This window comes from Hordeum vulgare, chromosome 2H, assembly GCF_904849725.1.
Source record: "Hordeum vulgare subsp. vulgare chromosome 2H, MorexV3_pseudomolecules_assembly, whole genome shotgun sequence".
Taxonomy (NCBI): domain Eukaryota; kingdom Viridiplantae; phylum Streptophyta; class Magnoliopsida; order Poales; family Poaceae; genus Hordeum; species Hordeum vulgare.
This window is the reverse complement of record NC_058519.1, coordinates 665,311,975-665,323,001: the sequence shown is the minus strand read 5'-3', so window position 1 is coordinate 665,323,001 and position 11,027 is coordinate 665,311,975.

Here is an 11,027-nt window from a genome sequence, read left to right as displayed (position 1 = left end):
GACCTGGATGCCCATATTGGATCCTACATATTCTACGAAGATCTTATTGTTGGAAATATGCCCTAGAGGCAATAATAAATTAGTTATTATTATATTTCTTAGTTCATGATAATCGTTTATTATCCATGCTATAATTGTATTGATTGGAAACACAATACTTGTGTGGATACATAGACAAAACACTGTCCCTAGTAAGCCTCTAGTTGACTAGTTCGTTGATCAAAGATGGTCAAGGTTTCCTGGCCATAGGCAAGTGTTGTCACTTGATAACGGGATCACATCATTAGGAGAATCATGTGATGGACTAGACCCAAACTAATAGACGTAGCATGTTGATCGTGTCATTTTGTTGCTACTGTTTTCTGCGTGTCAAGTATTTGTTCCTATGACCATGAGATCATATAACTCACGGACACCGGAGGAATGCTTTGTGTGTATCAAACGTCGCAACGTAACTGGGTGACTATAAAGATGCTCTACAGGTATCTCCGAAGGTGTTCGTTGAGTTAGTATAGATCGAGACTGGGATTTGTCACTCCGTGTGACGGAGAGGTATCTCGGGGCCCACTCGGTAATACAACATCACACACAAGCCTTGCAAGCAATGTAACTTAATGTAAGTTGCGGGATCTTGTATTACGGAATGAGTAAAGAGACTTGTCATTAAACGAGATTGAAATAGGTATGCGGATACTAACGATCGAATCTCGGGCAAGTAACATACCGAAGGACAAAGGGAATGACATACGGGATTATATGAATCCTTGGCACTGAGGTTCAAACGATAAGATCTTTGTAGAATATGTAGGATCCAATATGGGCATCCAGGTCCCGCTATTGGATATTGACCGAGGAGTCTCTCGGGTCATGTCTACATAGTTCTCGAACCCGCAGGGTCTGCACACTTAAGGTTCGATGTTGTTTTATGCGTATTTGAGTTATATGGTTGGTTACCGAATGTTGTTCGGAGTCCCGGATGAGATCACGGACGTCACGAGGGTTTCCGGAATGGTCCGGAAACGAAGATTGATATAGGATGACCTCATTTGGTTACCGGAAGGTTTTCGTGCATTACCGGAAAAGTTTCGGGCTCATCGGTAGTGTACCGGGAGTGCCGGGAGGGGTGCCGGGGACCATCGGGAGGGGTGTCACGCCCCAAGGGGTCTCATGGGCTATGGGAAGAGATAAACCAGCCCCTAGTGGGCTGGAATAAGTTCCCACTAAGGGCCATAAGGTTTGAGAAGGAAAAAACACAAGGTGGAAAGAGTTTCCAAGTGGGAAGGTGGAATCCTACTCCAAGTAGGATTGGAGTAGGACTCCTCCACCTCCAATTTCGGCCAAACCTTTAGGTTTTGAGGCTGCCTCCTCCCCTCCCTCCCACCTATATATACGGAGGTTTTAGGGCTGATTTGAGATGACTTTTCCACGGCAGCCCGACCACATACCTCCACGGTTTTTCCTCTAGATCGCGTTTCTGCGGAGCTCGGGCGGAGCCCTGCTGAGACAAGGTCATCATCAACCTCCGGACCGCCGTCACGCTGCCGGAGAACTCTTCTACCTCGCCGTCTCTCTTGCTGGATCAAGAAGGCCAAGATCATCGTCGAGCTGTACGTGTGCTGAACGCGGAGGTGCCGTCCGTTCGGTACTAGATCGTGGAACTGATCGCGGGATTGTTCGCGGGGCGGATCGAGGGACGTGAGGACGTTCCACTACATCAACCGCGTTCACTAACGCTTCTGTTGTACGATCTACAAGGGTACGTAGATCACTCATCCCCTCTCGTAGATGGACATCACCATGATAGGTCTTCGTGCGCGTAGGAAAATTTTTGTTTCCCATGCGACGTTCCCCAACAGTGGCATCATGAGCTAGGTTCATGCGTAGATATCTTCTCGAGTAGAACACAAAAGTTTTTGTGGGCGGTGATGTGCGTTTTGCTGCCCTCCTTAGTCTTTTCTTGATTCCGCGGTATTGTTGGATTGAAGCGGCTTGGACCGACATTACTCGTACGCTTACGAGAGACTGGTTTCATCGCTACGAGTAAACCCGTTGCTCAAAGATGACTGGCAAGTATCGGTTTCTCCAACTTTAGTTGAATCGGATTTGACCGAGGAGGTCCTTGGATGAGGTTAAATAGCAACTCATATATCTCGATTGTGCTGTTTGCGTAAGTAAGATGCGATCCTACTAGATACCCATGGTCACCACGTAAAACATGCAACAACAAAATTAGAGGACGTCTAACTTGTTTTTGCAGGGTATGCTTATGATGTGATATGGCCAACGATGTGATGTGATATATTGGATGTATGAGATGATCATGTTGTAATAGATAATATCGACTTGCACGTCGATGGTACGGCAACCGGCAGGAGCCATAGGGTTGTCTTTATAACTAACGTTTGTGCTTGCAGATGCGTTTACTATTTTTCTAGGACGTAGCTTTAGTAGTAATAGCATGAGTAGCACGACAACCCCGATGGCGACACGTTGATGGCGATCATGATGATGGAGATCATGATGTGACGCCGGTGACAAGAAGATCGTGCCGGTGCTTTGGTGATGGAGATCAAGAAGCACGTGATGATGGCCATATCATGTCACTTATAAATTGCATGTGATGTTAATCCTTTTATGCACCTTATTTTGCTTAGAACGACGGTAGCATTATGAGGTGATCTCTCACTAAAATTTCAAGACGAAATTGTGTTCTCCCCGACTGTGCACCGTTGCTACAGTTCGTCGTTTCGAGACACCACGTGATGATCGGGTGTGATAGACTCAACGTTCACATACAACGGGTGTAAAACAGTTGCGCATGCGGAACACTCGGGTTAAGCTTGACGAGCCTAGCATGTGCAGACATGGCCTCGGAACACATGAGACCGAAAGGTCGAGCATGAATCGTATAGTTGATATGATTAGCATAGAGATGCTTACCACTGAAACTATTCTCGACTCACGTGATGATCGGACTTGAGATAGTGGATTTGGATCATGTACCACTCAAATGACTAGAGAGATGTACTTTTTGAGTGGGAGTTCTTAAGTAATATGATTAATTGAACTAATTGTCATGAACATAGTCTAATGGTCTTTGTGAATTACGATGTAGCTTGCGCTATAGCTCTACTGTTTTATATGTTCCTAGAGAAAATTTAGTTGAAAGTTGATAGTAGCAAACTTTGCAGACTGAGTCTGTAAAACCGAGGATTGTCCTCGTTGCTGCACAGAAGGCTTATGTCCTTAATGCACCACTCGGTGTGCTGCACCTCGAGCGTCGTCTGTGGATGTTGTGAACATCCGACATACACGTTTCTGATGACTACACGATAGTTCAGTACAAAAATACTTAATGGCTTAGAAGCAAGGCGCCTAAAACGTTGTAAAACGTCACGGAACATAAGTGATGTTCTAAAGAGATGAAATTGTGATTTCATGCTTGTGCCCTTGTTAAGAGGTACGAGACCTCCGACAAGATTCTTTGTCCACAAAGCACAGGAGAAAAGGCTCAATCCTTGACCATGTGCTCAGATTGTCTGAGTACGACAATCGCTTGAATCAAGTGGGAGTTAATCTTCCAGATGAGATAGTGATAGTTCTCCAAAGTCACTGCCACCAAGCTGTGAGAGTTGCGTGATGAACTATAACATATCAAGGATACATACAATGATCCTTAAGCGATTCGCGATGTTTGACACTGCGAAAGTAGAAATCAAGAAGGAGCATCAATAGTTGATGGTTTGTAAAACCACTAAGTTTCAAGAAAGGCGAGGGCTAGAAGGGATACTTCGTGAAACGGCAAAACAGTTGCTGCACTAATGAAGAGACCCAAGATTAAACCCAAACCCGAGACTAAGTGCTTCTGTAATGAGGGGAACAATCACTGAGGCGGAGCAACTCAAGATACTTGGTAGATAAGAAGGCTGGCAAAAGTCGAAAGAAGTGTATTTGATATACATGATGTTGATGTGTACTTTACTAGTACTCCTAGTAGCACGAGGGTATTGGATACCGGTTCGGTTGCTAAGTGATTAGTGACGCGAAATGAAAGCTACGGCATAAACGGAGACTAGCTAAAGGCGAGGTGACGATACGTGTTGGAAGTGTTTCCAAGATTGATATGATCAAACGTCGCACGCTCCCTCTACCATCGGGATTGGTGTTAAACCTAAATAATTGTTATTTGGTGCTTGCGTTAAGCATGAACATGATTGGATCGTGTTTATTGCAATACGATTATTCATTTAAAGAGAATAATGGTTACTCTATTTTCTTGAATAATCACCTTCAATGGTTTATTGAATCTCGATCGTAGTGTTACACATGTTCATGATATTGGTGCCAAAAGATATGAGTTGATGATGATAGTACCACTTACTTGTGGCACTGCCGCTTGAGTCATGTTAGTATAAATTGCATGAAGAGGCTCCATGCTGATGGATCTTTGTACTCACCTGATTTCGAATCACTAGTGACATGTGAATCATACCACATGAGCAAGGCCTTGTTTTCATTGAGATGAAATAAGATAGTAACTTGTTGGAAGTGATACATTTTGATGTATGCAGTCCAATGGGTGATGAGGCACGCAGTGGATATCATTATGTTCTTACTTCACTGACGATTTGAGTAGATACAGGAGTATTTACTTAATGAATCACAAGTCTAAAATGTTGAAAAGTTCAATTCCGTTTCAGAGTGAAGTTCGTCGTAACAAGAGGATAAACTGTCTACGATATGATCATGGAAATGAATATCTGAGTTACGAGTTTTGGTACACAGTTAAGACAATGTGGAAATTGTTTCGCAGTTCATGCCACCTGGAACATCATAGTGTGATGATGTGTCTGAACATCATAGCCACGCACTATTTGGTATGGTGCATACTATGGTGTCTCTTATCGAATTACCACTATCGTTTATGGGTTATGCATTAGAGACAACCGCACTCACTTTAAATAGGGCACCGCGTATTTCCGTTGAGATGACACAGTATAGACTGAGGTTTAGAGAAATCTAAACTGTCGTTTCTTGAAAGTTTGGGGTTTCGACACTTATGTGAAAAAGTTTCAGTCTGATAAGCTCGAACCCAAAGCGGATAAATGCATCTTCATAGGATATCCAAAACAGTTGGGTACATCTCCTATCTCAGATCCGAAAGCAAAGTGTTTGTTTCTAGAAACGGATCCTTTCTCGAGGAAAGGTTTCTCTCGAAAGAATTGAGTGGGAGGGTAGTAGAACTTGATGAGGTTACTGAACCATCACTTCAACCAGTGTGTAGCAGGGCGCAGGAAGTTGTTCATGTGGCGCCTACACCAATTGAAGTGGAAGCTGATGATGATGATCATTGAGCTTCGAATCAAGTTACTACAAACCTCGTAGGTCGACAAGGTCGCGTACTGCTGCCGAGTAGTACGGTAACCCTGTCTTGGAGGTCATGTTGTTGAGCAACAGTGAACCTACGAGTTATGGAGAAAGCGATGGTGGGCCCAGATTCCGACAAATGGCTGGAAACCATGAAATCCGAGAGAGGATCCATGTATGAAAACAAAGTGTAGACTTTGGAAGAACTACTTGATGGTCATAAGACTATTGAGTAAAGATGGATCTTTGAAAGGAAGACAAACAATGATGGTGACAAGTCACTATTAAGAAAAGCTCGACTTGTCGCAAAGATGTTTTCGACAAGATCAAACAGTTGACTATGATGAGACTTTCTCACTCGTAGCGATGCTAAAGGTCTGTTAGAATTATGTTAGTTGTTGATGCATTATTTATGAAATATTGCACGTAGGATGTCAAAACATTGTTTTCTCGACGGTTTCCTTGAGCAAACATTGTATGTGATACAACCAGAAGGTTTTGTCGATCCTAAAGATACTAGTAAGTATGCAAGCTCCAGTGATCCTTCAATGGACTGGTGCAAGCATCTCGGAGTTGGAATATACACTTTGATGAGCTGATCAAAGATTTTGGGTTTGTACAAGGTTTATGAGAAACTTGTATTTCCAAAGAAGTGAGTGGGAGCACTATAGAATTTCTGATAGGTATATGTGGTTGACATATTGTGGATCAGAAGTAATGTAGAATTTCTGTAAAGCGTACAAGGTTGTTTGAAAGAAGTTTTCAAAGGAGTACCTGGATTACGCTACGTGAACGTTGAGCATCAAAGATCTATGGAGATAGATCGAAAGCGCTTAATAGAAGTTTCAACAAGATGCATGCCTTGACAAGTTTTTGAAAGAGTTCAAAATAGACCAGCAAAGAAGGAGTTCTTGGTTGCGTTGTGAGGTGTGAATTTGAGTAAGACTCAAAACCCGACCACTGCAGAATAAAGAGAATAGACGAAGGTCGTCTTCTATGCCTTAGCCGTAGAATCTAAAGTATGCCATGCTGTGTACCGCACCTGAAGTGTGCCTTGACTCAAAGTATGTTGAGAGGTGCAGAGAGTGATCCATGATTGAATCACTAGCAGCGGTCGAAGTTTATCCTTAGTAACTAATGGACTAAGGAATTTTTCTCGATTATGGAGGTGGTTAAAGAGTTTGTCGTAAAGGGTTACGTCAATGCAAGCTTTGACACTAATCCGGATAACTATGAGTAGTGAAACGGATTCGTATAGTAGAGTAGATATTTGGAGCATTTCCGAATAGCACGTAGTAGCAGCATCTATAAGATGACATAAAGATTTGTAAAGAACGCACGAATCTGAAAGTTTCAGAACCGTTGACTAAAACCTCTCTCACGAGCAAGACGTGATCAGACCCCATAACTATATGGGTGTTGGATTCGCTGGAATCACGTGGTGATGTGAACTAGATTATTGACTCTAGTGCAAGTGGGAGACTGTTGGAAATATGCCCTAGAGGCAATAATAAATTAGTTATTATTATATTTCTTAGTTCATGATAATCGTTTATTATCCATGCTATAATTGTATTGATTGGAAACACAATACTTGTGTGGATACATAGACAAAACACTGTCCCTAGTAAGCCTCTAGTTGACTAGCTCGTTGATCAAAGATGGTCAAGGTTTCCTGGCCATAGGCAAGTGTTGTCACTTGATAACGGGATCACATCATTAGGAGAATCAAGTGATGGACTAGACCCAAACTAATAGACGTAGCATGTTGATCGTGTCATTTTGTTGCTACTGTTTTCTGCGTGTCAAGTATTTGTTCCTATGACCATGAGATCATATAACTCACGGACACCGGAGGAATGCTTTGTGTGTATCAAACGTCGCAACGTAACTGGGTGACTATAAAGATGCTCTACAGGTATCTCCGAAGGTGTTCGTTGAGTTAGTATAGATCGAGACTGGGATTTGTCACTCCGTGTGACGGAGAGGTATCTCGGGGCCCACTCGGTAATACAACATCACACACAAGCCTTGCAAGCAATGTAACTTAATGTAAGTTGCGGGATCTTGTATTACGGAACGAGTAAAGAGACTTGCCGGTAAACGAGATTGAAATAGGTATGCGGATACTAACGATCGAATCTCGGGCAAGTAACATACCGAAGGACAAAGGGAATGACATACGGGATTATATGAATCCTTGGCACTGAGGTTCAAACGATAAGATCTTTGTAGAATATGTAAGATCCAATATGGGCATCCAGGTCCAGCTATTGGATATTGACCGAGGAGTCTCTCGGGTCATGTCTACATAGTTCTCGAACCCGCAGGGTCTGCACACTTAAGGTTCGATGTTGTTTTATGCGTATTTGAGTTATATGGTTGGTTACCGAATGTTGTTCGGAGTCTCGGATGAGATCACGGACGTCACGAGGGTTTCCGGAATGGTCCGGAAACGAAGATTGATATATAGGATGACCTCATTTGGTTACCGGAAGGTTTTCGTGCATTACCGGAAAAGTTTCGGGCTCATCAGTAGTGTACCGGGAGTGCCGGGAGGGGTGTCGGGGACCATCGGGAGGGGTGTCACGCCCCAAGGGGTCTTATGGGATATGGGAAGAGATAAACCAGCCCCTAGTGGGCTGGAATAAGTTCCCACTAAGGCCCATAAGGTTTGAGAAGGAAAAAACACAAGGTGGAAAGAGTTTCCATGTGGGAAGGTGGAATCCTACTCCAAGTAGGATTGGAGTAGGACTCCTCCACCTCCAATTTCGGCCAAACCTTTAGGTTTTGAGGCTGCCTCCTCCCCTCCCTCCCACCTATATATACGGAGGTTTTAGGGCTGATTTGAGACGACTTTTCCACGGCAGCCCGACCACATACCTCCACGGTTTTTCCTCTAGATCGCGTTTCTGCAGAGCTCGGGCGGAGCCCTGCTGAGGCAAGGTCATCATCAACCTCCGGAGCGCCGTCACGCTGCCGGAGAACTCTTCTACCTCTCCGTCTCTCTTGCTGGATCAAGAAGGACGAGATCATCGTCGAGCTGTACGTGTGCTGAACGCGGAGGTGCCGTCCGTTCGGTACTAGATCGTGGGACTGATCGCGGGATTGTTCGCGGGGCGGATCGAGGGACGTGAGGACGTTCCACTACATCAACCGCGTTCACTAACGCTTCTGCTGTACGATCTACAAGGGTACGTAGATCACTCATCCCCTCTCGTAGATGGACATCACCATGATAGGTCTTCGTGCGCGTAGGAAAATTTTTGTTTCCCATGCGACGTTCCCCAACACTTATCGTTTGAACCTCAGTGCCAAGGATTCGTATAATCTCGTATGTCATTCCCTTTGTCCTTCGGTATGTTACTTGCCCGAGATTCGATCGTCAGTATCCGCATACCTATTTCAATCTCGTTTACCGGCAAGTCTCTTTACTCGTTCCGTAATACAAGATCCCGCAACTTACACTAAGTTACATTGCTTGCAAGGCTTGTGTGTGATGTTGTATTACCGAGTGGGCCCCGAGATACCTCTCCGTCACATGGAGTGACAAATCCCAGTCTTGATCCATACTAACTCAACTAACACCTTCGGAGATACCTGTAGAGCATCTTTATAGTCACCCAGTTACGTTGTGACGTTTGATACACACAAAGCATTCCTCCGATGTCAGTGAGTTATATGATCTCATGGTCATAGGAATAAATACTTGACACGCAGAAAACAGTAGCAACAAAATGACACGATCAACATGCTACGTCTTTTAGTTTGGGTCTAGTCCATCACGTGATTCTCCCAATGACGCGATCCAGTTATCAAGCAACAACACCTTGTTCATAATCAGAAGACACTGACTATCATTGATCAACTGGCTAGCCAACTAGAGGCATGCTAGGGACGGTGTTTTGTCTAAGTATCCACACATGTAAATGAGTATTCATTCAATACAATTATAGCATGGATAATAAACTATTATCTTAATACAGGAATTATAATAATAACTACATTTATTATTGCCTCTAGGGCATAATTCCAACAGTCTCCCACTTGCACTAGAGTCAATAATCTAGCCCTCACATCACCATGTGAATTACATTGTAATAAATCTAACACCCATACAGTTCTGGTGTCGATCATGTTTTGGCCGTGGAAGAGGTTTAGTCAGCGGGTCTGCTACATTCAGATCCGTGTGCACTTTGCATATATTTACGTCCTCTTCTTCGACATAGTCGCGGATGAGGTTGAAGCGTCGTTTGATGTGTCTGGTCTTCTTGTGAAACCGTGGTTCCTTTGCTAAGGCAATGGCACCAGTGTTGTCACAGAACAAGGTTATTGGATTCAGTGTGCTTGGCACCACTCCAAGATCCGTCATGAACTGCTTCATCCAGACACCCTCCTTAGCCACCTCCGAGGCAGCCATGTACTCCGCTTCACATGTAGAATCTGCTACGACGCGTTGCTTGGAAATGCACCAGCTTACTGCACCCCCATTAAGAATAAATACGTATCCGGTTTGCGACTTAGAGTCGTCCGGATCTGTGTCAAAGCTTGCATCGACGTAACCTTTTACGGCGAGCTCTTCGTCACCTCCATACACGAGAAACATCTCCTTAGTCCTTTTCAGGTACTTCAGGATATTTTTGACCGCTGTCCAGTGATCCACTCCTGGATTACTCTGGAACCTACCTGCCATACTTATGGCCATGCTAACATCCGGTCTAGTGCACAGCATCGCATACATGATAGAACCTATGGCTGAAGCATAGGGGACGGAGCGCATATGCTCTCTATCTTCATCAGTTGCTCCTGGAACTTGTGAAAAACCCTTTGCCACAAGTCGAGCTTTATAAACGGCCACATTACCGTCAGCGTCCGTCTTCTTCTTAAAGATCCATTTATTCTGAATAGCCTTGCGGCCCTCAGGTAGTATCTCCAAAGTCCACACTTTGTTCTCATACATGGATCATATCTCGGATTTCATGGCTTCTAGCCATTTGTTGGAATCTGGGCCCACCATTGCTTCTTCATAACTTGCAGGTTCATTGTTGTCTAACAACATGATTGATAAGACGGGATTACCGTACCACTCTGGAGCAGCACGTGATCTCGTCGACCTGCGTGGTTCAATAGAAACTTGAACTAGAGTTTCATGATCATCATCATTAACTTCCTCCTCAACCAGCGTCGCAATGACAGAGGTTTCCCCTTGCCCTGCGCCACCATCCAGAGGGATGAGAGGTTCGACAACCTCGTCAAGTTCTATCTTCCTCCCACTCAATTCTCTCGAGAGAAACTCTTTCTCGAGAAAAGCTCCGTTCTTAGCAACAAACACTTTGCCCTCGGATTTGAGATAGAAGGTGTACCCAATTGTCTCTTTTGGGTAACCTATGAAGACGCATTTTTCCGCTTTGGGTTTCAGCTTTTCAGGCTGAAGCTTTTTGACATAAGCATCACATCCCCAAACTTTAAGAAACGACAACTTTGGCCTCTTGCCATACCACAGTTCGTATGGTGTCGTCTCAACGGATTTTGATGGTGCCCTATTTAAAGTGAATGCAACTGTTTCTAATGCATAACCCCAAAATGATAACGGCAAATCAGTAAGAGACATCATAGATCGCACCATCTCTAACAAAGTACGATTACGATGTTCGGACACA